The sequence below is a fragment of the Tamandua tetradactyla genome, chromosome 21 (assembly GCF_023851605.1).
Source record: "Tamandua tetradactyla isolate mTamTet1 chromosome 21, mTamTet1.pri, whole genome shotgun sequence".
In the NCBI taxonomy this organism is placed as follows: Eukaryota; Metazoa; Chordata; class Mammalia; order Pilosa; family Myrmecophagidae; genus Tamandua; species Tamandua tetradactyla.
Genome location: NC_135347.1, coordinates 13566068 through 13592665, shown reverse-complemented (window position 1 = coordinate 13592665; position 26598 = coordinate 13566068). Strand labels below are relative to the sequence as shown.

At 35.8% G+C, this 26598-nt stretch overlaps 2 long non-coding RNA genes across 4 annotated transcripts in view; one reads left to right on the top strand and one right to left on the bottom strand.

Annotated features, from left to right (window-relative positions):
- LOC143665479 (uncharacterized) overlaps positions 1-26598 on the top strand; it is a 103637-nt gene that overhangs the window by 68049 nt on the left and 8990 nt on the right. For both annotated transcript variants that reach the window (XR_013166995.1, XR_013166992.1), the window contains exons 3-4: positions 1645-1742; positions 19555-19704. This is a non-coding gene — a long non-coding RNA (uncharacterized LOC143665479). The remainder of the gene's footprint in view (positions 1-1644; positions 1743-19554; positions 19705-26598) is intronic.
- LOC143665480 (uncharacterized) overlaps positions 1-26598 on the bottom strand; it is a 58718-nt gene that overhangs the window by 30002 nt on the left and 2118 nt on the right. For both annotated transcript variants that reach the window (XR_013166996.1, XR_013166997.1), the window contains exon 2: positions 2906-3178. This is a non-coding gene — a long non-coding RNA (uncharacterized LOC143665480). The remainder of the gene's footprint in view (positions 1-2905; positions 3179-26598) is intronic.

Genomic DNA, 26598 nt, shown 5'->3' with positions numbered 1-26598 from the left:
TTTTTAAGCCTTTGTTTCATTTGAAAATGATGTCTTAGGGAGGTCTCTCTGCAGGAGAGATTACAATTGCAAATAGAGAATGTAGTTTAGAGGAAATAATTTGGTTCATTCTCCAAATAAGGCACAGAGGTTAAGCATATGACAGAACAAAATAAAACAAAATTATACATCACATAATTGTATATTCACCATCATGATAATTTCTTAGAACATTTGGATCAATTCGGAAAAAGAAATAAAGAGAAAACAGAAAAAAATTCACACATACGGTACCCCTTACCCCTCCCTCTCATTGATCACTACCATTGCAATTTTCTAAACTTATTTTAACATTTGTTCCCCCATTATTTATTTATTTTTAACAATAACAAATGTAAATGAATGAACAGCATCTCTTTTAATAATTGCATCTGAGATTCCATGAACACAATGAATATAGGGTCAAATAGCATGTGGTGATTTTGGTTTTTGGAAATGGATCCTTTGGAGCCTACAAACAGGATCTGAATGGTGACAACTGGGGATAATAAGACATAGTTTGGATTAAAGGGGAAACTGGTTTTTCCAATCTCTAGAAAAATCAGGAAAATGTCTGGAACAATAGACAGCAGCAGAGGGAAAACATGAAATGGCTGGAAGGCTATTATTCTTTTGCTTGGCTTTTCGCAGAGTCAGAGGAATTTTCTTGGGTTGTTTAAGAAATTCTTGTGGTACTTATGATATACTGAAATGGAGTATTTATAGTTCTGCTTACCTTCCACATGTTAATGACTGCTCCATGGGAGTGAAACCAGACAAAGGCAATGAATTCTCTGTCTCAAATGACCAATTCCTGAGATATTGAGGTTTCAAAGAGAGAAAGTGTTTAATGCTAGGCATGGAGCAGGAGAGCAGAGGGCCTATTGGCCCAAAAATCTCTCTCCCCAAGTCTAGGAGGTTCAAGATTTTTATGAATTCTAACAAAGTGAAATGAAGTCATTACAGTTTCACCAGCAAGTGTAGGCAGAAAGGAAGGGAGATAGAGTTATCATTTCAATAGCAAATGTCAGCAGAAACAAATATAAGTATAAAGGAGTGAAACTGGGCCTGGAACCAGTTAATGGCTAACTCAGTTTCCTCCACTGGCATTAGGGTGTTTGCCCTTACAAATATCTAAAGTTAGAAAATAGGTGAAGACACAAAATAAGGGCTTTTACAGTCATTCTCAGGAATCAGGACAGCTAGACTACAGTTCAGAGATTTCAGGTATCTCCTTGCTGTCTAACAGAAAGCAAAAAGAATATTTATATAATGTTTCAGTAGTCATAATCATTCATTAACTCTTAACTCCTTGATTACAGCAGTTGTCTACAAGAGTCATTAAAAGAGTTTTCCTCACATTTCCTCTGGGGGTGTCTTTAACTGTGAGTAAGCTCTCAAGAAGTATGCTGCAGAAGCCACCAAATGCCCATCCTGTTTTCTATTCTGGGGGCTCTGAGATCAATCCTCATGGTCCATTTACTTTCTTGACATTGCCAAGATCCTTTGAGTTTCCAGAGTCTTGATGGGAAATTACTGGTGGCTCTGGGTTGGGGCCTGAACCAGCCCAGACAAGCTTTGTCACCCCAAGGACTTTATCTCTCTCTGCCCTTCCCATTCCTTAAGGTTTATGTCCACAATTTTGCTCTGCCTGTCAGCGCCTCAGAAGATGCCAGCAGAGAAAATTAATGGAACTTCAGCCACCTGTGGAGAAACTCAGCCAGGTATGCAGCCTGAAAAATACTGAACAAGCATCTGTACATTCTAGATCTCAATCAACTTAGCCGCCCCTGAGCACACCCTCTTCTTAAGGTTCCATAGTTTGGAGTCAGTCAGCTTTGACTGAAGAGTGGAAGTGATCCGCCTGAAAACACATCCTTCTGACCTGGAAGTGTAGGGCTGGGGGAGGAAGGAAAGGGGGCATGGGCTGGTGTTTGAAAAGCCACCATTATGATAACCACTTAGACAACTGGTTCTGAACCTTGCTGCACATTAGACTCACCTGGAGAGTTCAAAAATCCATGCTTAGACCTTACCCCCAGATTCAAATCTAATCAATCTGGGATGGGGTACAGTTATTGGTAGTTTTTAAACTGATGATTCTAAACTTCAGCCAAGGTTGAGGACCTCTGATTTATACCAAACTGTGATCAAATTCTATAGCTTTGAAAACTAATCCTTCAAGAGAATATCAGTACCTATTCTTCCATTTGTGTTTGTGGGGGAGAACATAGGTATAAATGTGTGGGAGGGTAGTGTCTGTTGGGGGATGGAAAGGAGGCCTTATCCTCCAAAGGCAGGTAAGGGGGCTTGCAGCTACCCTCTGCATGTAGCTTTAGAAACTGATATAGTCAAAGGCTCCAGCTTTAGAAGTAGTGGAGCCAGAGGGGATCATGTTACCTTTTCTTTTCATTGAAATCTTAAAGATAATTGTTAAGCTCACATAAAGTTGTAAGAAAAAATACAGAGAAATTCCATACATCATTTACCTGATTTTTCCCAATGCTAACATTTTGCAAACTACATACAATGTCATAACCAGGACATTAACATTGATATCATTTGTGGACTTTTTCCCCCAACTCCCTGGTCTTAATTTTATTCATGTGTGTTTAGTTCTGTATTATTTTATCACATGTGCATTATCGTGTCCACCACCACAGTCAAGATACAGTTCCATCACCACAAGAACACAAGTTCCATCAGCTCAAAGATTCCACATGTTGCTTTTTTATAGCCACACCCACCTCTGTCTCACCACTTCCTATCCATAGTCCTGACAACCACTAATTTGTTTTCCATTTCTAAAATTTTGTCATTTCAAAATGTTATATAAACAGAATCATTCATTATGTAACTTTTTGGGATTGTTTTTGTTTCCACTTACCATAATTCCCTGGAGATTCATCCAAGATGTGTGTATCAACAGTTAATTCCTTTTTATTGCTGAGTAGAATTCCATGGTATGTATGTGCTGCAGTTTAACATTTTGCCCTTTGAAGAACATGTGGGATTTCATCTCGGGTCTGCAGAGAGCATGTATTATAAATGCCTAAGCAGGTAAGGGTGGAAATCCATCTCTCCTTTTCTTCTTGTACCCACTCACAATAAAAGGCAACTCCAGGAGAGGCAAAACAATCAGCCATTTTCCTCTCACTGCCTGGGAAACAAATGTTCCCCAGTGAAAAAAGGAGAACTGTACTGTCTCTAGTATGAATGAGACTGGAAAAAAAAAGTTCTTGTTTTCTGAACTGCTTTGCTATTGAAAAACATACAGCAATGCCATATAGTGACTTATATTTACTAATTTTTCTTTCTAAAAGAGGCAAAAGCACTTTATCAACATCACCCTCATTAATGGAGAGGGATAGAAAACAGATGGGGGTGTGAAGACCCAGGCCTGGGCTCCCCCTCCATATGGAGAGTAAATTGCTGCATGTGTTCACCTACCTGACCTGGACAGAAGTTAAAGATCAACAGACCTCCCCAGGGAGGAAAAGAATGTACAGATGGAGTCACCAACCACTTAGCTTATAATATATTAAAACTCCTTTCCCCTGATAGGTTGATAACAAATCTCCAAACCCCTGTGTGCCAGTTTGAAACTGTTGTATGCCCCAGAAAAGCCATGTTCTTTAATCCTCATTTAATATTTCTGTGTCATCAGCCCTTGCTACTCTGTTCTCATACCCTATGGAATGTCCTTGTCCTAAGCCCTTATAAGCTACTCCTTGTACCCCATGCCTTTGCAGGGTGCTGGCTTTCTGAATGCCTGCCATCGGGACCATCTTCTCCTGTTCATAAGTTCTAATAAAACTCATGTCTGACTCCATGCCTAGTGTGTTTTTGGTCTTGGGGCTGCACCAACCCAAGCTCTTCAAGAGCTGGGCTGTGATAGGGGAAAAACCTTTGACTGTTGTAAAAGCTCCCACCCTCAATAGCCTAGATTAAACACACATACATATACAGGCAGACACACCACCTCTTATGAGATCTATTCATTCACTTACTCAGCAAATAATGTCACTGAATATCTATTATGTGTCAGGAACCCTGCCAGGCAGTGGACTACAATGGCGAACATAGAGGGCCCTAAAATCTCTAGCATCAGGAAATGGCCCAAACATGAGGCCCTCTTGTTTTTGTGGTTTATTAAAGTCTTCTGGAAACTCTCAAAAAGAAAGAAAAATAATAGGAAAAGGTGGGACAAAGTAGACTTTTAAGAAAAAAAGCAGATCACCTATGAAAGAAGGTGCTAGCAAGAGGGCCCCAGAACCCAAAGCTCTTGCCATCCGGGGTTTATTCACAGAAGAATAGTGGGAGGGGAATAAACTGCTGGAATAGAGAAAGACGAAAATGGCAAGTAGCTCAGGGCTGAGAGCTGAACACTGAGATCTCATCCTGGTTCTGCTCCTTTCATGCCTAACATTTTGTCATTTGGTACTTTGAAAATTGCAGCCTCTTTGGTGGTTCATCTGACCTTGACTGGGAATGTTTGGTTTCAGTGATGTAATTGCAACAGCCCACAGATGACTGCCAATTTCACAAATAATCTTAAAGGCAGGGTGAGGCAAGAGTTGCCAATTTCATACAAAAATGTAAAAAGCTTTCATTTTATATTGTTTGGTTATTAATAAATTCTGCAGTACTAGATCACATGTTTGACCAATCTGGTAAAATGAAAATACATTGTGTTGAGTTAGCTTGGTATCTCTTCCTCTGTGAATTGTGCCACAATAATCCCTCAGTGAAAGCTGTTGGCAAGGGTCACATCTATTTTTAACTAAAAGCAAACTGCTAAAAAACTAAAACCAGATGCTGAGCTACATACTGACTATGTTCTAACCACTTAATATACATGTGCCTGTAATGCTGAGGCCCTCAGTATTTACTTGTATTTCCTATCTTCCCTTTGGCTACAGGCCTTAATTTGTCTGTGATGGATTTTTCTTCAGGTAATACCCATCCTAAACTAACAACAAGTCAAGAGTTATTCAGTATCCAGCTATTCTGAGAAGCTGATAAAGAAAAAATGTTGCTCAGGGCAGCAATAGGGCTTTTTCAGGAAAGAAATTAGGTCAAAGAATTTATTTATTGAAGGAGATGGGGGATTTGGGTGAGTAGGCTTATTGGACACAAGTATGTCTTTAGAAAGGGGAGAAGAAAACGATCTTTAAAACTGTTAACTAACTTTATTGAAATACCAACTCATTTGGAAAATTTTTGATACAGAAAATACATTAATGCCACAACTTTTTCTAGAATGTGGAATTATTTTGTACTTTTGATACAATGTAATTTTCCTTCTGGTCAGAAAATGCCTGAATATTTTTCCTAATTTTTTCCTAGGGCTTACCATTTTCGAAGGCAATTTGTATGAGAATTTCTGTTGATGTGTTAAAAAAAATCAAATACTTTTAGAATGTAAAGAAACCAAGAGGATGAGGGGAAATTGGCTCAGAAAAAAGGGAAATGATAGTGAATGATTATTCCTAGGAATTAATTGTACAAAAGAGACTATTTTTGTTTTCTATAAAATAATTAAAAATCACTTATAGAGTCTCCAATTTGAACTTTAAACAATCAGTTCCCCATTTATATTTGTTAAAAGTGTATAGTTTCATTTGGAAACGACATATCAGATAAAGGTCTAGTATCCAGAATTTATAATGAGATTGTTCAACTCAACAACAGAAAGACAGCCAACCCAATTACAAAATGGGAAAAAGACTTGAATAGACACCTCTCAGAGGAGGAAATACAAATGGCCAAAAGGCACATGAAGAGATGCTCAATGTCCCTGGCCATTAGAGAAATGCAAATCAAAACCACAATGAGATATCATCTCAAACCCACCAGAATGGCCATTATCAACAAAACAGAAAATGACAAGTGCTGGAGAGGATGCGGTGAAAGAGGCACACTTATCCACAGTTGGTGGGAATGTCAAATGGTGCAACCACTGTGGAAGGCAGTTTGGCGGTTCCTCAAAAAGCTGAATATAGAATTGCCATACGACCCAGCAATACCATTGCTGGGAATCTACTCAAAGGAATTAAGGGCAAAAACTCAAATGGACATTTGCACACCAATGTTTATAGCAGCGTTATTTACAATTGCAAAGAGATGGAAACAGCCAAAATGTCCATCAACAGACGAGTGGCTAAACAAACTGTGGTATATACATACGATGGAATATTATGCAGCTATAAGGCAGGATAAACTTATGAAGCATGTAATAACATGGATGGACCTAGAGAACATTATGCTGAGTGAGTCTAGCCAAAAACTAAAAGACAAATACTGTATGGTCCCAATGATGTGAATCGACACTCGAGAATAAACTTGGAATATGTCATTGGTAACAGAGTTCAGCAGGAGTTAGAAACAGGGTAAGATAATGGGTAATTGGAGCTGATGGGATACAGACTGTGCAATAGGACTAGATACAAAAACTCAAAAATGGACAGCACAATAATACCTAATTGTAAAGTAATCATGTTAAAACACTGAATGAAGCTGCATCCGAGCTATAGGTTTTTGTTTTGTTTTGTTTTGTTTTGTTCTTACTATTATTACTTTTATGTTTTTTCTCTATATTAACATTCTATATCTTTTTCGGTTATATTGCTAGTTCTTCTAAACCGATGCAAATGTACTAAGAAACGATGATCATGCATCTATGTGATGATGTTAAGAATTACTGATTGCATATGTAGAATGGTATGATTTCTAAAAAAAAAAAAAATGGATAGCACAATACTACCTAATTGTAATGTAAGTGTGTTAAAACACTGAATGAAGCTGCATCTGAGCTATAGTTGTTTTTTTTCTTATATATTTTTGTATTTTTTATTTTTTCTCTATATTATCATTTTATTTCTTTTTCTGTTGTCTTGCTATTTCTTTTTCTAAATCGATGCATATGTACTAAGAAATGATGATCATACATCTATGTGATGATATTAAGAATTACTGATTGCATATGTAGAATGAAATGATTTCTAAATGTTGTGTTAGTTAATTTTTTTTAATTAATAAAAAAAAAAGTGTATAGTTTCTTCAAGGCCTGACTTAAATGCCATCTTCATTCCTCACTTCTTTCTTTTTCTTTTGCGGTACATTACTGATTTGTCTTGTGAATGTAGATTTAAAAAAAAATCTTACCCACTAGAAGCTAATTTCCATAAGACTTCATCTGCCTAATTTATTATTCAATTCTCAGGGCCTAGAACAGGTGCTCAGCAAATAATTTTTCCCCACTTGCTGATTTGTCTCATTAAACTAATTCAGGTATTTCTTGGTTAGAGCTGCCCTAAAGACAGCTGAATCATTAAAGACCTGCTCAGCCAAACTGGAAAAGTCTCCAAAGTGTGGTGAGCATACCCCAAAGGTGCCCAGTAGAGTTCACTGGGCTAAGAAAAGGAGAGGGGGGAGAGGGGGTTTTGAAAGTGATGCTTATTGATGTTTATTGATGCTTATTGGTTCATTTGTTTTCATGAATTGTAACCTAGAGCATTTTATGTGCACCCAACTGAGTGTTTTATATCAAAATAATGGGAAATGACCACAAAATTTTTTTTGTGCTACCCAAAGGTTCACTAGTTACCTTATAGCAAAGACAAGTTTATTGAAAGAGTTATCGCTTTTAAGGATAAGACCTATTTTCTTTTTTTACCAAAATATAAAAGTTACAGACCTGACTTCACTGAGGATAGCAGTATTCCACCCAGTAAATATTTTTAAAAAGATAGACACACGTAATCTATTGTTTCAAGGTAAATGTGGTATTTTAACACTGAGGAAGAAAATAACAGCTAATGGTACTGCAGAAAGAGTGTTTTGAAAACAAAGGCGTGGAAATGATTTTTATTACTGAATGTAAATTAAAATTTACACACGATAAAGTGCTTCCATTTTAAGTAAAAAAAAAAGTTAACTCTAAAAGCTGCATCTCTATATACTTCAAAAGTTGGAAATGGAACGTTTAAAATGCGGTATTGACAGCTCCCAATGCCCAGGCAGAGGGGCTGAGGGCAACATTGAATTTGAACTATTTAAAATGGATACAAAACTATTTCAGCAGTGCAATCAAGTGCATTGCTGTGGATGTCTCCTGATATCCTACACAACAAACAGATTTCCATCTGAATACATTCTGACTGTTTTTGACACTTATGCAGTCACAGGTATGACTGGTGGAGAGGCATATGCTCTCGAACTTTTTGGTACCACAGAGCAAGAGGATTATGTGAGATTTCACAAATAAATGGATTTCTAGTCTGTTTTTTCAGTGATCTCTCCATCCTCATTTGAAAATATGACCGAAAAGTAGGTACCTGACCACTGTCAAGACTCCTTTCTTGCTAGTTGTGGCCCAAATTGAGCTCAGAGATGACTCCTCTACTATTGAGAAACTTACCAAGAACAAACAGAAGCCTCCCTCTGGAGACTGCTAAAAAGCTGGCCTGAGGAGGGAACGGGTGGTTCAGTGGTAGATTCCTGCCTTTCGTACAGGAGACCCGGTCCTGGACCATGCACCCCATCCCCGCCCCCCAAAAGGCTGGCCTGGTACCTGAAGGCTGTCAAATAATGTGGCATATTCTGCACTCACACAGAAAGACCTAAAGAATGCATTTGATGGAGCAATATTAGCTGCTTGGGCGCCTCCAGAACCTAAGAAGAACTGCAAGTGTGTGCTGCTGTGAACATCTCTCCAAAGCTCTTTCTGTACAGTGGGTGTTGGCAACATACTAAAACCAAGGTTTAAATCAAATTGAAGATTAAAAATAAAAATTCGTGCTTGCAATAATGACAAATGCCCTGTGCCTACCCACATGCTCTTGTTGTGAGACAAGGCCCATAGGTGTTTCCCTCCTGCTCCCTCCCAATACTAGTTAATCTTGAATAATAGTATCAGAAAAGTGATCAGTACTAGTTTTGTTTTGTTGTTTCAAAAATTTTTTTGTTTGTTTTTTGTTAAAAGCAAGACGTGCTTGTGATGACTCTGTAACAGACTAATTTGAATCACTGAAGCTGCTCCCTGGTTCCACTCTGGATGTTTCTTTCCTTTCACTTTTTTTGAGGGATAGGGTGATTGAGATGGGTTTGTTTTTATTTAGTCCTGTTTTTTTAATTCATTAACCAATGGTGGACAGCCTTTGAGGGGAGGATTGAGTTCTTAATTGAAATCGTTTTTTCCCTCTGTCAGTCATTGTCTAATATGCTTAGCATAGATGTGCAGCTTAATAGTATATGATATGGTGTTCCCAAAATGCAATGTAAGACCTGGTATATAGAGGAAATATGGGGAGTGATACTAAAAGGCAAATGATGTCTATGGAATGATTCACATCCTCTTTTAAGTGATGAGAATGGAGGGCCACTTCATTAAGAAGCTGGGGGTGGGCATAGAGTGGAGAGAACATTTAACAACATAGGAACCAGTCAGGGGAATCCCTTTAATTCTGTTTTGCTTATGAAGAGCCCTAGAGCAGGCATACTATCTAGTTTTATTATGCTCTCTAGTATAACAAAAATCATGGAAAGAGTCTTATGAACACTCTTCATAAAAGTTTAGGTAACCTTTTCCACTTTCCCCAAATCTTAATTAAGTCTTGTAGATTCATTAGAGTTAAGCCAATGCTTTCTAATGTCTCAATTCTTTGAATATGCATTCATGAATTAAACAAACAAAAAGCCCTTCACACATGCAAAACAGTGGACTATCTTTCAATTAGCTTGCAAGAACAACAGACTGTTTAATAGTTTAATTTCAACAAAAAGAAAAAAACCTTTAGCATAACTACTGTATTAAAGTTAAAAATGAGTTTCATTATATAGAAAGTATTTCTTCCAACTAGATCTAAATACTTAAAAAAAAAGTCTTTTTCTGCTATGAAAGCAATTAAATCAAGTTTCAAAATAAACAGATCCTAGTACTGCTTACCCCACTATATTGAATCAAGTTTTAAAAATTACATTGATGCTATTTAAATGTGATTCATAATAATATTTTTAGGGATAGCAAAGACTTTTTAAATACAATAATAAACATTCAAAAATCAATGAAAAAAAATTTTCATTTCAAATAATTCTTTCATTTGTTATTTTGTACACTGACTTAGTTTGCTAGACCAGCTATGACAAATACCACACAATGGGTTGGCTTAAACAGCAAGCGTTTATGGGCTCACAGTTTCAGAGACCAGAGGTCTCAAATCAAGGTATCTCAAGGTCATGCTTTCTCCCCAAAGTCTCTAGCATTCTGTTGCCACCTTGCCACAATCCTTAGGGTTGATGCTCTTGGTCTCCCCCTGTGTCTTTCTCTGACTGGCTGTGTCTGCATTTTTTCTGCTTATAAAGGACTCTAGTAATATAGACTAAGCCTGCCCTGATTCAACTGGGCCACACCTAAATAAGATCTTAGCCAATCCTCGTCACAGATGCACCCACATTTTAACTGATAATACATCTTCAAATGGTCCTATCTACAAAGGGATTCACACTCACAGAAACACATATCAACCTTGAGAACATGTTTTTTATTAGTATACATAATTCTATCTACCGGATGCATGATGTATGATGTATATGCTATCCTACTATAACAGTGTATCACAAAATTTATAAATAATTATACACGCAACATGCCTATATCCTCACAATAACTTACAGGTAACAATTTGGAGAGTATTGCTCCCACTTGACTGAGGGCCAGTAGCTATTCCACACAGTCCAGACTAGACTAAGGCAAATTGGCTTACTCAAATAAGTACACTTGCCCATTTTCATCTGTTTTCTGCATTTATTTTTGTGAATCGTGTTCTCACTGGATAGTAAAGTATAAATATTATGGAGGTTAAAATTGGGTGACAGGAGGATGTAGGTGAAATTTGTTTTTACCATAAAAACAATTATGAAGAATTCTGAGAAAATAAAAATACCACTAAAATTGTAAATTGAATGTCCATTTTGTGTTAAAAATGATGGCAGCATCACGTCTTCTCAAGAGCTGTATCTTATGTGTCTACTAACTATATTAATCAGTTAGTTGTTAAACTTCAAGTTACATAATCAGGATGCTAAGGGAGATTCCATTGGAGAGAGGTGTCAGTGATATGAACATGTTAAAATCAGATTAACTTTAAAGGAAGAGAATTTCTACCCCAAACCCTAGAAAAAGAGAGAGCTTTGCTTCCTCAGATTAGCTCCAATTTACAAAGGAGGGCTCAGGGAATAGGAAAGAGAGCTAGAGAATGGTATATCACTAAGATGAGGATACTTTTTAGAAAAATCAAAAGCATAATTATTAGGAACACTTCTATTGCAATATGTAATGTTCTGCCCCAGAAGAGGCTTCCAGAGACAGTAGGGAAAAAATGCTCATTCCTGCCATATGTGTTTATTTTCGTGTATAAATTAGGTCACAGTCTTTTTGAGTATGTTCATATTTTCTGCTGGCACCATTTCATGAGGGTAATGAGCTCCAAATATTCACTCTTTGTTTTGTCCCAAGTGTTTCACGCACACATCCAAAACTTAACTCTAGCAAAATATACACTTACAAAAATGTGGTAGATAGCAAGAGCATTAACTTTGAAGTCAGAGTAATCTGGATTCAATTCCAGCTTTCCCACTTACCTGCCATGTAATCTTGGGCAAGTTGCCTAAATTCTATGAATCTGGGTACCCTCGTGGGGATGAAAATGCTAAACTGAGTGATTTTTTTAAAATTAATTGAGATGATACGTGTAAAATTCAGCTCATAAATAAAGTGGCCACCCCACTCCATCTAAAATTTTATCCCCTAAACACACCCTACCCTTTTTTGTGTTTCCTTAGTTCTCTTTCCAAGGCATTTATCATTTACTTATTTTGTCTATCGTCCATCTCTTTGACAGGATTATATGTAAAATGGTATAGCCACTTTGAAAACAGTCAGACAGTTCCTCAAACTGTTAAATATAGAGTGACTATAACCCAGCACTTCCACTCCTAGATTTATACCTAAGAGAAATGAAAACATATTCACAGAAAAAACATTATTCATAATAGCCAAAAAGTGGTAACAACCAAATGTTCATCAACTGATCATGGATAAACGAAGATGGTATGCCTATTAAATTGAATATCATGAGGCCATAAAAAAATGAAGTATTGATACATGTGGTAATATGAGTGAACCTTGAAAATATTATGCTAAGTGAAAGAAGCCAGCCACAAAGACCACATATTAGATGATTTCACTTAAATTAAATGTCCAGAGCAGACTAATCCACAGAGACAGAAGGTAGCTTAGTGGCTGCTTAAATCTGGAATGCATGGGAGATAGAAGGTTAATAGCCAAATGCTATGAGATTCCTTTTTTGAGAGATTAAAATATTCTAAAATTAACTATGGTATGGTGACGGTTGCTCATAGGTGCAAATATACTAAAAATCATTGAACTATATACTAAAATGGGTTAATTGTAAAGTATGTGAATTACATTTCAATAAAACTGTTTTCTAAAAAGCTATATGTCTTCTTGTTAAGTTTATTGCATTTGTGAAATAAAGATAAAGTGTATATTTTCTTGGGATTTGCTTACTCCTAAAAAGTCCTAATTAATTTAAATTTTCTAAAATTTTTGATAGTTTAGTGGGTCAGATAAGTTATTCTTTCCACAAAATATTTAAGGTCACAAAAATGAAAACATGTGTTTTCTAAATTGGAATGTAATAATTATAAATTTTTAAAAGGATTTTGTCATAGAAACTACAGATAATACTGTAAATCATTTTGACTTAATCACTTTATTTTTAAGAAACTTATGTATCATTTTTCTAACTTTTAATACCAGCATCAATTGTGTTACTCTGTATTTTTCCAACTTAAATATACTTTCCAGAAGAATCCTTAGAGCTTGGACCAATTTTAAATGAATTTATGCATAGAATTTGGTTACTTGAAATATTTGGTTAACTGGACACTTTCTAAAGAGATTTATAAAAGTTATAAAGCTAGAAATTACAAAGGTAGTACAGTGTTATGTATAATAAATGAATAGTTTTGGCACTAACTACAATGCAATTTTGACCTTACCTGGAGTTATGTCAGATTCACTGATTAAGGACGCAGTCTCCACAAGACTGTTCTTATTTCAGACATCAGCCACAAATGCAGGAGTTTCCAGGCCATCCACACTTCTGATCAATTGGCTACAACCTCAGAGGTTCCCACCATCTCCTCAAGTTTAGCAAGAGTAATTCACTAGAATTATGCATAGAACTCAAGAAAATGCTATTCTTATTGTTACAGTTTTATTATAGAGAAAAGGATACAAATAAGAAGAGATCCATGGGGTAAGGTCTAGTAGTGTCTCAAAGGCAAAACTTCCATTTCTTTCTACATGGAGTACGAATCTGTCATTTTCCTAGTCCATCATTGTGTATTATCAGTCATGGAAGCTCCACAAGCTTCAAGTACCCAGACTTTTTTGGGGGTTTTATTACATAGGCATGGTTGATGGAATCAATGCCCACAAGATTGAACTCAATCTCCAGATGACCAGGCTCAAAGTCCCAATCCCCCAGTCACATGGTTGACTTTCTCAGAATGGCCAGCCCCTCATCTTGAGTCAACTTGTTTGCATAAGTTATCGGGTGTGTTATGAGACTTACCATGAATAACAAAAGACAATCCTATTGGGAAATTCCATGGATATAGAGATTACTTCTCTGGAACCAGGGAAGGCCTGTCTACTTCACTCCACTTTGTGATATACTGATATATTGTGATATGCTGTATTACTTTACTAATCTGCTCAAGGCATCAAGGCAGATGCCATGCATTGGCTTTTTTTTTTTAACAAATATTTTCTTATTCATAGTTATAATGTCCAAAATAAAAATCAGGTTAATATGATTTCAAGTAGATGGAAATAAAATTCAGTTTGACAAGGATAAGTTATGGAATGCCTTAAAAGTTGAGTGGTAAAATCCAGATGTGACTCAGTAAACAAAAGGAAGACATTTAATTTGGTAAGATGAAAGTGTTATTTTAGGAAAATTAATCAAAGAGTATGACATGTGTATCCCTTAGTTACTAGAAACTAAATTAAATAGGATATTTGTTTTAATTGCCCAGCTGCTGCAGAAAATACCATGCAATGGGTTGGCTTAAACAATGGGAATTTACTAGATTTCAGTTTTGAGGCCATGAAACTGTCCAAATCAAGGCATTATTCAGGAAGAAGGCTATGCTTTCTTCCTGAAGACTGGCTGCTAGTGATCCTTGACTCCTCTGCCACATGGCAACGCACATAGCAGTTTCTGCTGGTCTCTCTTTCTCCTCCAGGTTTCATTGCTTTCAACTTCTTGCTTCCATGACTCTCTCTCTCTCTCTCTGTATTCATTCGATTTATACAAGATCCAGTGATGGGATTAAGACCCATCCTGAATGAGATGGATCACGTCTTAACTAAAAGGTCTTATCAAAGGTTCAATGGGTTTACATCTACGGGAATGGATTAGCTTTAAGAACATCTTTAATTATAAACAGCTTCAAATCACCCAATACTGAAATTATATAATGCATCACATAGTTGCACTTAATAGAGAATAAAAACAACCTATATAGCGTGATCAATGATCAGTATTTGATAGAATGAGTTGTCAGTGTTTAATTAAATAACGATTTGAGCACAAGAAAATAGGAAAATTATAATCATACAAAAAAGTCAGATCACCAAAATAGGAAGTACCAGAGTATAATAGAGACCAGTGTCTGCTGGTCTCTCCTTTCCCTTCTGGGTTTCTAGCTTTTATCACTATCTGAGTCAGCTTTTCTTAATTCATTGGACCTTATGATGCCAATGTAAAAAAATAAAGGAATTGGACATCATTATTTCTAAAATTTCTCCTTGCAATTATATTATCATATTGCATCTATCCTAAGATGCGGAATTATCACATTTTAACTTCTCTGAAATCAGGACACTGCTGTATCTTACCAACATGGTTGAGCTAACACTTCTGATATACTTGTCATTGCCTATCTATGTGCACTCTTGGTCATAGCTTTTAACAACACGTCAGTTGAATTATATTGCTGAACATGGTTAGTTGTTTTACAAAATTAAACAATAAACACAATATAATTTGGTTGGAAACATGGAGCTATTTGGGCATGTGTGCTAGTTTAAAAGGATGTATGTACTCTAGAAAAACCATGTTTTGATCAAAATCCCATTTCATAAAGGTAGAATAATCCCTATTCAATAGTGTATGTCTGAAACTGTAATCAGATCATCTCCCTGGAAACGTGATTTAATCAAGAGTGGTTGTTAAACTGGATTAGGTGATGACGTGTCTCCACCCATTTGGGTGGGTCTTGAGAAGTTTTTGGAGTCCTATTAAAGAGGAAACATTTCGGAGAATGAAAGAGATTCAGAAAGAGCAGAGCAAAACAACGTAGCCACGCGAAGCAGAGTCCACCAGCCAGCGACCTTTGGAGATGAAGAAGGAAAATGTCTCCCGGGGAGCTCATGAAACAGGAAGCCAGGAGAGAAAGCTAGCAGATGACGCCATATTTGCCATGTGCCTTTCCAGATGAGAGAGAAACGTGACTGTGTTTGCCATGTGCCTTCTCACTTGAGAGAGAAACCCTGAACTTTATCGGCCTTCTTGAATCAAGGTATCTTTCCATGGATGCCTGTGATTGGACATTTCTATAGACTTGTGTAATTGGGACATTTTCTCGGCCTTAGAACTGTAAACTAGCAACTTATTAAATTCCCTTTTTAAAAGCCATTCTGTTCCTGGAATATTGCATTCTGGCAGCTAGCAAACTAGAACAGCATGAAAATACAGCTGGGCACAAAATTGACATTATTTAAAAGTATTTGTCATTGGGGTAGTGAGCAAAGTTTCATGATTTTGTGCAAAGCAGCACATTAATGCATTGGCTTTTAACAATGAGAATTTATTGGCTTACAAGCTTACAGTTTTGAGGCTGTGAAAAAGTTCAAATCAAGCATCATCAAGGCATTGCTTTCTCCTTGAGGACTGGCTACCTGTGATCCTGAACTCCTCTGTCACACGACAAGGCACCGACCAGGCACTGACAAGACACATGTCCTCTATCACACGACACGGTACTGTCAAGGCACATGGTGGTATCTGCTGGTCTCTCCCTTCTCTTCCTGATTTCCTTGCTTTCAGTTTCTTGCTACCCTGACTTTCCCTCTCTTTGTCTAAATTTCATTTTCTTATGAGGGACTCTAGTAACAGGATTAAGACCCACCCTGAATGAGATGAGTCACATCTTAATTCAAGTATAATTTAAGTAGCTTCACCAAAAGATCCTATTGTAATGGCACAGAATAGATTAACTTTAAAAATATACTTTTCTGGGGGGCATAGAGCTTCAAACCACCACATGCATATTTTGTTTGTAAAGTTCCAAGTATGCTGATAAACTTGATGTGGTATATTCAAATCTTATATAAATAATCAATTACATAATAATATTTCTTAAAGCTAAAATTAAAAGCTTTAAATTTTCATCTCATTATTTACCTGGTGTGCTTATGTTTAAACACTTATATGCAGAGTTATATTAGAACTGTGAAACTGAGAAAGTTTATGAATAATATAGAGGAAAAAATAATTCTGGGGGAAATTGTCCTTGAAAATTGTCTGTTCTTAAAAAAAAAAAAAGCAAACCAAAAATTGTCTCTTCTTTGAGATGAGAACTTCCTTATCTTTGAGAGTGAAAACCTCTCAAGGGACACCTATATGTATGTGGTTTTGTGCTCATTTCTTGATTAATTTTTTTTTCATTAATTAAAAAAAATTAACAACTGGGCGGGCCACGGTGGCTCAGCAGGTAAGAGTGCTTGCCTGCCATGCCCAAGGACCTGGGTTCGATTCCCGGTTCCTACCCATGTTAAAAAAAAAAAATTAACAACAAACAAAACATTAAGATATCATTCCATTCTACATATATAATCAGTAATTCTTAATATCATCACATAGTTGCATATTCATCATTTCTTAGAAATTTGCATCTATTTAGAAAAAGAAATAAATAGACAACAGAAAAAGGAATAAAACGATAACAGAGGAAAAAAGATTATACATACCATACCCCTTACCCCTCGCTTTCATTGATCACTAGCATTTCAAACTAAATCTATTTTAACATTTGTTCCCTCTATTATTTATTTTTATTCCAAATGTTCTACTCTTCTGTTGATATGGTAGATAAAAGGAGCATCAGACACAAGGTTTTCGCAATCACACAGTCACATTGTGAAAGCTATATCATTGTTCAATCATCATCAAGAAACATGGCTACTGGAACACAGCACTACATTTTCAGGCAGTTCCCTCCAGCCTCTCCACTACATCTTGAACAACAAGGTGATATGTACTTAATGCGTAAGAATAACCTCCAGGATAACCTCTTGACTCTGTTTGGAATCTCTCAGCCATTGACACTTAGTCTCATTTCACTCTTCCCCCTTTTGGTCAAGAAGTTTCTCTCAATCCCTTGATGTTAATTCTCAGCTCATTCTAGGGTTTTTCTCAGTCCCTTGATGCTGAGTCTCAGCTCATTCCAGGATCTCTGTCCCACGTTGCCAGGAAGGTCCACACCCCTGGGAGTCATGTCCCACGCAGAGAGGGGGAGGGTGGTGAGACTGCTCATCATATTGGCTGGAGAGAGAGGCCACATCTGAACAACAAAAAAGGCTCTCTTGGGGGTGACTCTTAGGCCTAAATTTTAAGTAGACTTGACCTATCCTTTGTGGGGTTAAATTTCATATGAACAAACCCCAAGACTGGGAGCTCAGCCTATAGCCTGGTTGTCCACACTGCTTGTGAGAATATCTTGATTAATTTTTTGACCATCTCTTATTTCTAAAAGTGTTCAAATTTCTATTAGTTACTATTGCTGTTCTTAATTTAAATATCATTATTCTAACTATTTATATAGCGATGATTTTAATCAATTTTTTGTCTTTAGATATCTATGACATGTTTATCTACTGATGCTATAAAGCCTTTCTTGAGAATTATTTTTTGTTTTTATTTTTTACATTTGTTATTATGAAATATAGCATATATACAAAAAAAGCAACACATTTCAAATTACATTGTAACAAACAGTTATAGAACAAGTTTCAGAGTTTGGTATGGGTTACAGTTCTGCAATTTTAGACTTTTCCTTCTAGCTAATCGAGACCTACCTAGAATGGGTGGAGACACGTCTCCACCTAATTCAGTTTAACAACCACTCTTGATTGAGTCACATCTCCAGGGAGATGATCTAATTAAAGTTTCAAACATATAGTATGGAATAGGGTCTAGAAGAAACAGCTGCCTTTACAAAATGGGATTAGGATTAAATTATTACTTTTCTAGGGTACATACATCCTTTCAAACCGGCACACACACTATTGCCAATGGATAGAGGCGGCGCCGTAGTCAGTCAACTGATAAGTGGCAGGGGGAACTGTGTTATAAACATATTATGGAATATTGTGCAGCTGCAGGAAGGATTGAATTTGTGATGCATGCAATGACAGGAATGAGCTTTGAGGCTCATTCACATCTTATGTTGAATGAAATAAGCCAGAAACAAAATAACATAAATACTAATATAAACTAAATACAATGCACAAACTCTGAGAGTTAAATTCAAGAACATAGGTTATCAAGAGATAGAAAGAGGGCAGAGATTGGGCAATTGTTACTTAAGGAGTACAGAATGTTTAATAAGGTTAATTGTAAGTGTTTGCAAATGGATAGCACAATACCGCGTGATGCTAGCATGATATTGTAAGTGTAATTAACAAAACTGAGTGTGAATATGGTTGAAAGAGGAAGGCTAGGGTTGTGTATGTAATAAGAAGGAAAGCTGGAGGATAAAAACTGGGATTGTATAACTTAGTGAAACCTAAAGTGAACAATAACTGTACAAATATAAGAATGTTCTTACATGAATGAGAACAAACATACATCAGTATTACAAGGTGTTAATAATAGAGTGATATTTGGGAAAAATACAATTAATGCAAACTATGGTTTATAGTTAACAGTAATATTGTAATATTCTTTCATTAATTGTAACTAAAGCACTATATCAAAACTAAATGTCAATAACAGGGGGATATAAGTAGCATGCGATTTTTTTCAGAAGAAATGTGAACGTTCTCATATAGACTGTGATGGTGAATGTATAATTATGTGATTATACAAAGAACCGTTGGTTGTACATTTAGGAAGGACTTCATGGTGTGTGACTAGAACTGTTTTTTTTTTTTTTTAAAGAATGGGCAGTATAAAGAGTAGGGGATGTTTGGGTTTTTTTTTCTTTTCATTTATTTTTCGAGAGTAATAAAATGTTCTAAATTGGTCATGGTGGTAAATGAATAATGATGTGATGATACTGTAAGCCATTGATTATATAGTTCAGATGGATTGTAGTGTGAATATATCTCAATAAAATGGCATTAAAATCTTCAATACTGTTTATTTAATTCCACAGGAAAATAGACTTTGGGTCCTGACTTCCCCAAATAAACTGATAACGTTATTGCAAAGAGGCACCTATCAGACTTTACAAAGAGACCGAGTTAGAACGTCCACAATTCTTTCATCCAGAATGGTTCAGCCTTCATGGAAGTAGACTCTGAAGGTAAGATTAACAAAACAATTTGGTAATAACCTCAGGAACCAATTCCTACAGATCTTACTGGACTAATGACTACTGGATCCCTTCCAAAACTAACATTCTTTGATCAATATAAATAGTAACTAAAATATATGAAATTTATTTTACCTCTTTGCACACAGTATTTTGCTAGTCTGGATATAAATAGATGACAAGAAATGTGATTTGTGCCTCTGATTATTTGCCCTCTACTACATTAATGATGTGTTGATATTAGTGATATTTTTAACATAAATAATACATTAATTTCATTTGCTTTCTAAAATGTGTCTAAAAATATTGACTTCTATTATTGGAATTATGTGCTACTTTTCCCAAAGGGGTGAATATTTTCTGTTTAATTACCTTATCATTCCTTTTATTACATTTTCTGAGCTTTTTTTGGTTTGTTTGTTTGTTTGTTTTAGTGGTTGACCTGGGAATACAATAAGCTTCTTAACTATAGCAATCAATTTCAGATTAATACCAACTAAATTTCAATAGCATAAAAAATGTTTTTCCTATAAAGCTATATTCCCTCTCTCTCCTTTGCATAATTTTTGTCATGCCGATTACACCTTTATTCATTATAAGCCCATCAACATAGATTTATAATGATCAGTTTATGCAGTTATATTTGAAATCAAGGAAAAATATGTTATAAATAAAAAATACGTTTATATTGTCTTTTGTATTTACATATATAGTTACCTTAACTATTGCTTTTTATTTCTTCATGTGGATTCTAGTTATGATTCAGTGTCCTTTCATTTCAACCTGAAAGAATCCTTTTAATCATTTTTCGTAGGTCAGTCTATGATCAACAGATTGTCTCAGTTTTATCTGGGAATGTCTTAAGTTATGCTTCCTTTTTGAAGGATAGTGATGCTGAATATAGAATTCTGGTTGACAGTCTTTCTTTCAGCCTTTGAATGTGTTATCCTATTGCCTTCTGGCCTCCAAGATTTCTAATGAGAAATGAGACGTTGATCTTGAGGACTTCATGTGCATGTGGAATCACATCTCTTTTGCTGCTTTCAAAATTATCTCTTTGTCTTATGGCAGTTGATTATATGTGGTGAATGTCTTCGAGTTTATCCTACTTGGAGCTCATTGAGATTCTTGAGTACATAGATTATTGATTTTTTATCAAATTTGGGAAGATTTTGGCCATTATTTATGCAAATATTCTATTTGCCCTTTTCTCTCTTTCCCCTCTCTCTGGGACTACCATTATTTGTTTGTTGGTATGCTTAATGGTGCCCCATAGTCACTTAGACTGTGCATTTATCTTCATTCTTTTATCTTTTTCTGCTCCTCAGACTGGATAATTTCAATTGATCTATCTTCAAGTTCATTGATTCTTCTGCCTGCTGAAATTTTCTGTAGACCTTCTCAACTGAGTTTTTCATTTCGGTTATTGTACTTTTTAGCCCAAGAATTTCTATTTTGTTCCTTTTTATAATTTCTGTATCTTTATTTGTATTCTCTATTCAGTGAGACATCATTCTCCTGGCTTCCTTTAGCTATTTGAGCATATTTAAGACAATTCCTGCTTCTTTGAATGTCTCATTTTTTTCATATTGAAAAGGAAACACTTTAAATAATATAATGCAGCAACTTTGCAAATCAGATCCCCCATCCCAGCAAGCTTTTGTTCCCCACTTTTTTTTCATTGAGATATATTATATATTCACATACCATATAATCATTCAAAGTGTACAATCAGTGGTTCACAGTGTCATCACAAGTTTGTTTTTGTTGCTGTTTGTCATTGTTGCTGCTGCTGCTGTTTAATGACTTTACTTAACTAATTTTTCTAAGACTTTAATCTTTATCATGTGTGACCCCTAAAGTCTCTGCTTCATTATCTTGGTAGTCAGCTAACGATTGGACAGAGATTTCCCTGAATATGAAACCAATACATTTCCCAGATTTATTGTTAAGGGATTCTATGTGTGGGAGCACACCTTTAATGCTTAGACAGGAGGTTGGACTGTTGTTTTTCACAGATGCTGTGGAGCTTGGAACAGGTAAGTTAAAATGCCACAATGTTCAATGTTCTTACCAATATTCATCCTTGTCTTTTCTTTTCTTTTTTCCTTCTTTCTTTTCTTTTTAAACGAACATTCCTTGGATTGTTCCTAGCACTTGGTTAATTTCCAGAGATTGAGAAAAGTTGCTTTTGCCATTTTTTGCTAGTATCGTCTTGCTTTTATAAGGAATGATTTTTGGCAGTCCTTACTTCTTCATTCCCACTGACATTACCTCTCAGCTGCAGAATCTTAAAGGAACTAATTCTCCAAAATTTTATACAATTGTCAATAGCATTAGCTTAAAATTTGCTGAAATTAATTGAGCACTTTCTTTGTTTCAAATAACTCCTAACTACAATAACTCATCCATGTTCCTAATGGCAAATGAGAGTCAGAGTATTATAAAGTATGTATGCAAATTTACATATGCAAATCAGTTGTCAATGGTGATTCCTTCCTGGGCAAGAGAATAGGAGTAAGGAAGAATAAAGTTTTTCTTTTTGTCAAATTAGTATATATGCTTCAGTGTTGTTTAGAAAAGTTTAAAAGGGAATGCATCAATATGTTGAAAAATTAATTATAATTAAATTGAATAATTTCAAGAATGATTAAGTTGTTAACTCCATAAAGGTCAGAGACTTTGATTATTCCAATTTCTGGAATTCTGTGAGAAGCCTAGACGTTTTCCCCACAACAGGATGTTTATCTCCATCCATTAGAGGCTGATTTACTGAAATTATTTTCTTAAACTCATTAAATTTAGAGTTGGTGAAGAGATGCATGGGGGCGGGGTGAAGACATTAAAGGCAAAGGTATTTTAGGCAAGGATTCTTAACTTGGTATTCATGGAATCCCAAGAAGGTTTATAGATAGAATTCAATAATCCCTGAATCTGGATGGAAAAATTCTCCCCTTATTTTCACTAACATTTATCTGAAATTCAAAATTTCTGTCAATTAAGAATGTCAACAACAAACCATTATAATAGATATTGTCTTCATCTCCAATTGAAATAAGAGATTTTCCCATATGCCATTACAGCTGTTGCTATCTCAGAATACTGTTTATGCCATCACTACCTCAAAATTGCAGTGGGCAATAGACCTGCTGCTAGACCTTTCTTAATGCACTAATAGAGAAATACATGTATTTGTTTTCATATTATAGTTAATTATATTTCTATATAATTGATTTTCTTTGTAGTTCTGTATGGTGGTTCTTAAAATAAATTTAAAATACCTTTAAAGGAGTTTGTAGGCATCATCAAATTTCCATAGGTGTCCATGGCATAAAATAAATTGAGTTCCTGCTTTAAAGCAAAACAAAACTAAATAATCTGGTGCTTGCCCATGCTTAAAAACAAACAAACAAACAAACAAAATAATCATTTAACAGATAAAAACATTAAAGTTTCTTTAGTCTTGTTAAAACAGATTTACAGATATGTTATGGCCCATGGAACAAATAAGCGTTTTTCTTTTTGTGGAAATATAGTGTGAAGGAAATGCCATTACCATGGTTATCTGGAGATAATTAAACAATCTTCCCATAGCTTTTGAAAGATCTTTTGTCTAGAAAGAGGGCCTAAGCAAAAACTGGTTTCCACAGCAAAGATGGTTCTTCTTTTAAACAAAGTCCCAATTTATGACACTTTTACTTTTTCTAATTAAAAAGAAGATATTTTGGAATTCCAAGTGGATTTTTCCAAACGAATAGACTCAAATCCCATTTTATGTGTCTGAATCTTAAAATGAGGAGCAAGGATCTATAAAGCCTGTAGAAATAATAAGATATGTGCAAGGACTCAATTTAGGCACTCAAGGTTACTGCCTGGAATTACAGGTTGGAAGTTTATGACCATTTCACAACTCAAGTCAAAGGTCTTTGGAGGGACAATGCCAGAGTACAGAGCAGTAAATCATTAGCAGTTATCTGTGTCAATACCCTTTGACTTTAAAAGGTTCATGGAAGGATAGGAGTCAGGGAAATGAAGGACAACAGAATCTGAGGATGGGATGGAGATAAACAGAGTTTGGGCATGAAGTGAGGCTCTTAAGTCATATGAGGTCCTCTGTGTCCACAGAATACATTGTGTAGTCACTTTACTTGCCTTTCAGCAGGACAGATGCTTTGTTCGTTTACTAAATTGAGAGTTTTTACCTTATTGACAAGGATATTTTTTATGATGGCAAGGGCATTAGGCCTCTTGTCTGGATTTACAGGCTAGGGAAACACCACTCATTCTCCTCTTCTCTCCTAAACTTTAACACAAAGTCCCCTGAGTTTGTGGCAAGTTACAGAGGCTCACACATTATCATAGGAGGGCAGAGAAGTCCTGTCTGAGAACAACAATGAGAGGGATCAGGGAGGAAGACTTTTGGGGCTCAGGTATTCAAGAATATGGCACCAATTGGCAGATGCAATACATGTTTCATAGTCATATTTTGTGAATAAAAAAGGAGGAACTTATCAAATATACTCAAAATATGACCTGTAGACAGGAAGCATCACCATTGTCTGTGATCATGTTAGAAAAACAAATTCTCAACCCCCAACCCAGACACAGTAAATCAAAATATCTGGGGGTTAGGACCAAGCTTATTGTATTTCAATAAGCTCTACAGGTAATTCTTAGGCAACAAGATTTTGAAAGTCCTGGCCTAGGCAACGCTCTGCAGGCTGCTCTTCTGAGGGAGAAGGATGTCACCCATGTTACTGGGCAGCAATGTGATGTGGACATTTATTAAGTAAACAAAGCCCCACAATGAAGGGCAGCAAAGTCATGATCTCATTGCACATAAACCAAGTGTTAGAAAAAAACATTAGATTTTCTTTATCTTGCCCATTCCAGATCCATGCCAATAAGTTCACAAAACACAACCCACTACCAGTGTGAATAATTGTTTGAAATGGGAGGGAAGATAGGAAGTTGAGTAGTTCAGAGAATTAGGGCAGAACAATCTGTTTAGGAAATTTGAAACATTTTTCTGGTTCTTCCACTGACTTTCTATAAATACCTTAAGAGTCAGGATTGGGTCTTCTTTATGCTTTTATTATCAGGACTTGGCTGTGTGCCTGGTCCACTGTAGCAGTTTAGTAAATGTTTGAAAAATGAAATAGAAAATATAAAAAATAAGAGAATCAACAAAACCAAAATTTGTTTCTTTGAAAACATCAATAAAATTAACAAACTTTTAGTTAGACTGATGAAATAAAAAAGAGAGAAGACACAAATAACTAAAATCAGAAATGTGAAGGCAGACATTACTACCAACCCTGCTGAAATAAAAAGTTCTATAAGAGGATGCCATGGAAAGTTACCTATATGCCAACAAATTAGATAACCTAGATGAAATGGAAAAATTCCTAGAAACACACAAGCTAGCTACATTGACTCAAGAAGAAATAGAAGATATCAACAAACCAGTAACTGGTATAGAGATTGAATCAGTAATCAAAAGCATCCCAACAAAGAAAAGACCAGATCCAGATGGCTTCACAAGGGAATTTTATCAAATATTCTAAGAAGAATTAACATGAATTCTGCTCAAACTCTTCCAAAAAACTAAAAGGAGAACACGCTCTAATTTATTCTATGAGGCCAACATCACCCTCATACCAAAGCCAGACAAAGATACTACAAACTAAGAAAAATATAGACCAATATCTCTTATGACTGTAGATGTAAAAATCCTCAACAAAATACTAGCAAATCAATCCAACAGCACATTAAAAGAACTATACAACATGAATCAAATGGGATTTATGTTAGCTTTTTAAGAGTGGTTCAATGTGAGAAAATCAATTAATGTAATACACCACATTAACAAAATGAAGGAAAAAATACACGTGATCATCTCAATTGACACAAGTGATGGTTAAGGTTATATATCACTGGGCAGGCTGTGGTGTCCAGTTGTTTGGTCAAGCAAGCACTGGCCTGATTGTTGCTCTGAAGATATTTTGTTGACTTAAGTCATCAGTAAGTTGATTGTATCTATGGCTGATTAAATCTGCATTCAACTGAGGGGATTGCCTTCAACAATTAGAGAAGCTTCATCCAATCAGTTGAAAGCATTAAAAGGAGAAGCAGTGATTTCATCAGAGAAAATGGAGAATTCCCATCTCTACTTCATCCCACCCCCTTTCCTGGGGAATTCATTGAAAATTTTCATCAGAGTTGCCAGCCTGAGGCCTGCCCTATGGAATTTGTACTTGCCCATCCCACAGCCATATGAACCAATTCCTATACACTGACCAATGGAATTGAATAGTATTCAGATATAGACCCTCTCATCTATGGACAATTGATCTTTGATAAAGTGGTCAAACCAACCCATGTGGGACAGAGCAGCCTCTTCAAAAATGCTGCCTGGAGAACTGGATATTCATATGCAAAAGAATGAAATAGGATCCATATCTCATACCCTATACAAAAAATTAACTCAAAATGGACCAAATGCCTAAAGTTTCAGTGGCTGGGAGATTTCAAACAGAGTTGAGAGGTTATCCTGGAGGTTATTCTTATGCATTATACAGATATCCCTTTTTTAGTTTATGGTATATTGGAATGACTAGAGGGAAGTTCCTGGAACTGTTAAGCTATGTTCCAATAGCCTTGATTCTTGAAGATGATTGTTTAATGATATAGCTTTTACAATGTGACTGTGTGATTGTGAAAACCTTGTGTCTGATGCTCCTTTTTTTTAGGGTATGGACAGATGAGTAAAAAATATGGATAAAAAATTAACAAATAATAAGGATGACAAAGGTTAAAATATACTAGGTAGATGGAAATACTAGTACTCAAGGAGAGGGAGGGGTTAAGGGGTATGATATGTAT